This window comes from Mobula birostris, chromosome 3 (genome assembly GCF_030028105.1).
Source record: "Mobula birostris isolate sMobBir1 chromosome 3, sMobBir1.hap1, whole genome shotgun sequence".
Taxonomy (NCBI): Eukaryota; Metazoa; Chordata; class Chondrichthyes; order Myliobatiformes; family Myliobatidae; genus Mobula; species Mobula birostris.
Window position 1 is genome coordinate 97,760,848 of NC_092372.1, and position 6,000 is coordinate 97,766,847.

The 6,000-nt window shown below is 43.6% G+C and overlaps 1 protein-coding gene across 1 annotated transcript in view; it reads right to left on the reverse strand.

Moving 5' to 3' along the window:
- Window positions 1–5,634, reverse strand: part of arhgap24 (Rho GTPase activating protein 24) — a 471,388-nt gene extending 465,754 nt beyond the window's left edge. The window contains exon 1 of the mRNA XM_072253124.1: window positions 5,209–5,634. The gene's annotated coding sequence lies outside the window, so the exon portion shown is untranslated. The remainder of the gene's footprint in view (window positions 1–5,208) is intronic.
- Window positions 5,635–6,000: the final 366 nt, after the last annotated feature.

Sequence of the window (6,000 nt, forward strand, 5' to 3'; positions counted from 1 at the left end):
AAGCAGCTTTCCACAGTCATCTGCACTTTATAATTCCTTCTTTAAGATACAGTCGATCTCTTGGTTTTTGAAAAGAATGAACTCTGCATTAACTTAACGAGTTCATTTCTTTCAGCAGAAAAAGGCAAATTTGCACTTTAATTTTCTTTAGAAAATAGTTTTGTCAGATGGCACTCTCTGATGAATGACTGTGCTGATACAATCCAAAAGATTACCCAATTGAGAGTTGTCAATATAATGTTAATGTCCCTGTTTTGGGTTGAACAGTGTTAGATGCTCAGGTGTCAAAAGAGGGAAAATATACTAAAATTAAGTCAGTGGTGTTCTGTACACGTCAAGAAGTTTTTGAGTAATTTCATCAAATGGAGACCCCAGCCACAGTGGTTTTCGGGAAAAATTATCATTTTAATGCGCAAGATTATTCTGATACCATCAGCAGATATCCCCACGTACTGTAGGCAGCGGAGCAGATAGCAGAACGTCTTACAGTGCCATTGACTCGGGTTCAATTGCTGCCTGTAAGGAGCTTGTACATTCTGCCTGTGATCGTGTGCATTTCCTCCAGATGCTCTTGTTTGCTCGCACATTTCAAATAGATATGGATTCACAGTTAGCTGATCACATGGGTGTAAAAGGCCAGTGCCAGCTCATTGGGCCAGAAGGGCATTTTACCGTGTTGTATCTCACATAGCACTGTGATAGATAGATAGATAAATAAATAAATATTGCTGTCAGAACATACAGTGTAAAGTCACAATTTCATCAAATGGAGACCCTGGTCACTGCGTGATTTTGGAACAAATTATTATATGTATTTTATCACACAAGATCATTCTAACAATAAAGCCTGCAGATTTCACCAGCACTGGTAATGACAGGTGCATTGCTATCAGAACATATTGTGCTATAGTATCAAGTTGCTCTTTCACATCTTCAAAGATTACCACACTGCAATACGGTCACACCCGAATGAGCTCATCAGAGTCCTGGAGGGAGTGGGGCAATGAGGTTAGAATCCTGTTGTCATCTAACATACCAGTATAAAATTTGCAAATGGCCTCCACAAAACATCAAAGCCAACACCATGAGTGCACATAGAGGGGGAGTGTTGGACTCTCAGTCACATTCTGGGTCATTCCTCTGCCCCAAGTATTTACAACGACTTGGGGACAGATTGCATCTGTGTATTGCTGCTCAGTTTAATGGTCCCATTGGACAGAAGTGAAAACAAAAATAGGGGAAATGACAACTGATTGTGAAACAGGCTAAGATGCCCAATAAAGATATTCAGAAGAGGCTGGTCTGTAAAACTTCTGTACAATGCATTCTTGCATAGTCACTTGATCACTGTGTGGGTGCTTTATCAACTGCTTGCCATCTTTCCATGCTAGTCTGGCTGAAATGCTGAGGGCTTTTTGTGAGTTGCGAAATACATTGATATTCTTTCCATGTGTGTCTCAAATACAATTATAGAGGGTTTCTCTTGTGGTTATTCTGACACTTCCGGACTTTTCGGAATTTCCCACAACTTTTATGTAAACTCCATTCTAAATCAGTGTTGATTAGCTGCACAGTGCACAAATATTTTCAACCTGTTCCATGTCATGAATTGCTTTGAGAGATTGGTCATGACTAGAATCAACTCCTGGCTAAGCAAGGGAACTGGATGCGCTGCAATTTGCACAACATATCGCACATATGTCATATTGTAATGTCTAGTATACTCTATGTATTGCACTGTATTGCTGCAACAAAACAACAAATTTCACAAACTACAAGGGGTGATTGATAAGTTCATGGCCTAAGGTAGAAGGAGTCAATTTTAGAAAACCTAGCGCATTTATTTTTCCTACATTTACGCACTTAGTCCAGCGGTCGTGGAGCATATCGATCCCTCCTTTCTAGAAGTCGGTGTCTTGGACCTCCAGAAGTGGTCCACAGCAGGGGTGATTGATAAGTTTGTGGCCAAAAGTAGAAAGCGATGAGGAGAAACTTCAAACTTTCTGCATTTTCACTCAGAGTTAAACTGCATGTGCATGTAACGAGAGCTGTATAACTCATGTCCTATTACCCTAGGCCACAAACTTATCAATCACCGCTGCTGTGGATACCTGGGGGTCCAAGACTCTCTTGTTACATGCACGTGCAGTTCAACTCTTTGAGTGATAATGCAGAAAATTTGAAGTTAATAACTCAGCTCCTTCTACCTCAGGCCATGAACTTATCAATCACCCCTGCCGGGGACTACTTCTACAAAGAAGGGATCCGTATGCTCCACGACCGCTGGGCTAAGTGTGTACATGAAGGGGGGGGCCATGTTGAAAAATGAATGTGCTAGGTTTTCTAAAATTGACTACTTATCAATCACCCCTTGTATGTCATAGATATGATAATAATTTGGATGATGGAATTGATAGCTTCGTTGTTAAGTTTACAGACGATATGAAGATAGGTGGAGGGGCAGATAGTTTTGAGGAAGTAGGGAGTCTACAGAAGGATTTAGATTAGGAGAATGGACAAAGAAATGGCAGATGGAATGCAGTATTGGGAAGCGTATGGTTATGCACTTTGGTAGAAGAAATGAAAGGGTTAAATATTTTCTAAATGGTGAGAAAATACAAAAAACTGAGGCACAAAGGGACTTGGGCAACCTTGTGCAGGATTCCCTAAAGGTTAATTTGAGTCTGTGGTGAGGAAGGCAAATGCAATGTTAGCATTAATTTCCAGAGGACTGGAATATAAAAGGCTGTAATGTTGAAACTTTATAAAGCACTGGTCACCTGGAGTGTTGTGAGCAGGATTAAGCCCCTTATCTTAGAAAGGATGTGCTGAAATTGGAGAGGATTCAAAGGAGGCTCACAAAAATGATTCCAGGATTGAATGGCTTGTCATATGAAGAGTATGTGATGACTCTGGCCTGTATTCACTGGAATTCAGAACAATGAGGGGTGACCTCATTGAAACCTATTGAATCGTGAAAGGCCTTGATGAAATGGATGTGGAGAGGACGTTTCCTATGGTGGGAGAGACTAAGACCAGAGGACAGAGCCTCAGAATAGAGAGGCATCTTTTTAAAATGGAGATGAGGAGGAATTTCTTTAGCCAGAGTGGTAAATCTGTGGAATTCTTTGCCAAAGGCAGCTGTAGAGGCCAAGTCTTTATGAATATTTAAGTGAGAGGTTGATAGATTCTTGATTGGTTAGGGCATGAAAGGATGGGGGAGAAGGCGGGAGATTGGGGCTGAGAGGAAAATTGGAATAATCATAATGAAATGGTGGAGCAGACTCGATGGGTCAGATGGCCTAATTCTTCTCCTATATCTTATGGTCTTATAATAAACCTAATTCAGATTCTGGTCCCCACACGAGCTCCATTCCTCTTAAATAATATCATTCAGAAGATCTACTTGTTGAAGTATTTATCTTGAAATCTATTACTGCTCCTGTTCCACCTGCGGGATAGGTGCCACAACTGACCCCGTACCTTTCCTCCCTGCTTGAGCTTGACACTTAAATCTCCAATTGGCAAGTGAATGAGCAGGAATGTCAGGTGCAGGCTGGGACCTGGCAAAGTGGCAATGCCCCTCAGGAAAATACTATTTTTAGAAAGGGCATAAACATGAGAAAATCTGCAGACTCCGCCCCTTCCTTTCCACTCCACTGTTTACTCTTTTCCACAGATGCTGTCTGGCCTGCCAAGTTCCTCCACTGTGTTGTGAGTATTGCTTTAAAAACAGCATTCCTTTTTAAGGACACACATTCATTGCAGCAGTTGCACATTGGGTATTTAATCAGAAGCTCCAGCCTGAACTCTAGGAGACAGGAAACATTCCTTCCCTCCAACCATCAGAAGGGGAAACTCTCTGCTGCCTGCCAAATATGCTGATGGTGCCACTGTGAACTTGCACCAGAGGGGCCACAGATCAAACAAGGTGACAGAAGGAGCAAATATAGTGATGGAAATGTGGCATGCTCTACAAGAAAAGAAAGTCAAAGCTCAGGAGAGTGAAATACAAATGAGGCACTGCAGCAGCAAGCAAAGCTGCAGCGAGAAGGAAAAGTTTCAACATTCTTAGTGTACCTCCTGCCAGCTGCTGAAATATGTATTCTGGTGGCGTGTGGGGGGAGGTGGAAGGAATATCTCAAATTATTATGGAAAGGTCAGTGCCATGGCTACATATAGGTCAGGAGCATTTTTAATTCTATGACAAAAATATGAAATGCTTCTAAAATTCTTTTATGTTGTGAAATTCACATTGAAGAAGATGATGACTCGACATGTTATGATTGTTATCTTTGACATGTGCAATTTTAAGACCATTTCACCTTCCTTTTCTGGGAATAGTCCTGGGTCAGGTGTGGAGCACAAGTGATAAAGGTTGTACTTTGTATCAGTCTGGTCAAGGCTTATTTTAAACAGAGGAAACTCTGCAGATGCTGGAAAGCCAGAGCAACGGCACTTTTCGGGTTTTCCAACCCTTGCCTTTCTAGCAGATAGTGGATGGTAACTGTGAATGAATCTGACAGTTCAGGCTGTAAACGTTTTAACCAGACCGCAGCAGGTCTTATTCACAGCACTGGCCGGGCCATTCACATTTTCCAACCAAAAATTAAAACAGTGACCAAAGCACTCTGGAGCCAGACAGAGGCAAACCATGTATTATTATCTGAATGCCTCTCAGGGGAAAATGTTAACAATTTTCTCATACCCCCACCAACCAACCACTCCCCCCCCCACAGTTCTACTGAGTTCTAACAGCATCTTGCGTAATCTGAAGATCTCTGCATTTCATTCTGATAGCAAGAGACGGCAAGGAATGCTGATGACATGGGACACGGTGGTGACATCTACAACACGGCACGGAGGATATAGATTATGAGATGGGTCGTGCTATTAGTATCACGATTGACACTGACTTTGTAGACATAACACCCGCTGCAGGCACACGGATAAAATGACACCACATCAAGGACAATTTACAGAAAGCAGCGGGGGTTTGCAGTTCCAAAGTATTTTTGTCAGGGTTGGTCATTCGATGGGTCAGAAACTGATAACTTAATGTTAATTTCCCGAATGCGCAGCAGCCAAATTGTCTAACGGCATCGAACGCAGGCAGCCCCAACGTCAGCAGCTTCCTGGTTGTAGCTGAGGCCAATTCGACCTTTACTGTCCAGCACACAGAAATAACCCCTTAAAATATAAACCTACCGTGGGATTGACGAGAAGAGTGGAACGGATCAGAAGTGGGAACGAGAGACAAGTGGAGAGAACTGCTCACACACCAGAACAATCCACAGCCATGAACTCTGCAGCTGAGCGAATAGTCCGGAGAGGAAGTAGATCTAAAATCAGCTGTCTCTTCAGTGAAAAGTTTTGTCCCCTTCTCTCCTGTGGGGGCTATTGTCCTGGCGCCTTACTTACAGCTCTGGAATCCAGTGGCATCCACTTAGGAAGTACCAGAGTTTGCAGAGCGAGGCGCGGGGCTTCACTGGGGCAGAGACAGACAGAGTGTGTTTGCTTGTCTCATGTCTGCGTCTGTGTGTGTGTATGTGTGTGCAGCAGTCCGGGTCTGGACTGACAGATCTCAGCCTCTCTGCCTCTGGTCTCAGGTTTCACGGGCAGCTGGCAGCCGATGCGGAGAGACAAACCCCTTTCCACCTAGCCTCAAAAACACCGCGCCGCCGCACTCCCCCCCCCACCCCCTTCACCCGCGACAAATTCAACCACTTCGGAGTTTTGTTTGCCCGCTATTAACTCATTCACTGCCCGAAGGCTGGGATCAACTGCGGCAAACTCTTCAAGGTTTGGGATTTCCCAGTGCAACCATACTCGGGTGGAGGAAATTGGATCTCTTGGTTTTAGGGAACGGCCGTCACAAATACGCTGCACAATGCTGTCCCGTGCAGAGGCACTGCACTCCAGTTCAACCGGTATGCTATTGCATCGGAGCTTCAAAACTGGAACGAAATTGTTCTAAACTAGCAGCAATGCAGAGTCTGC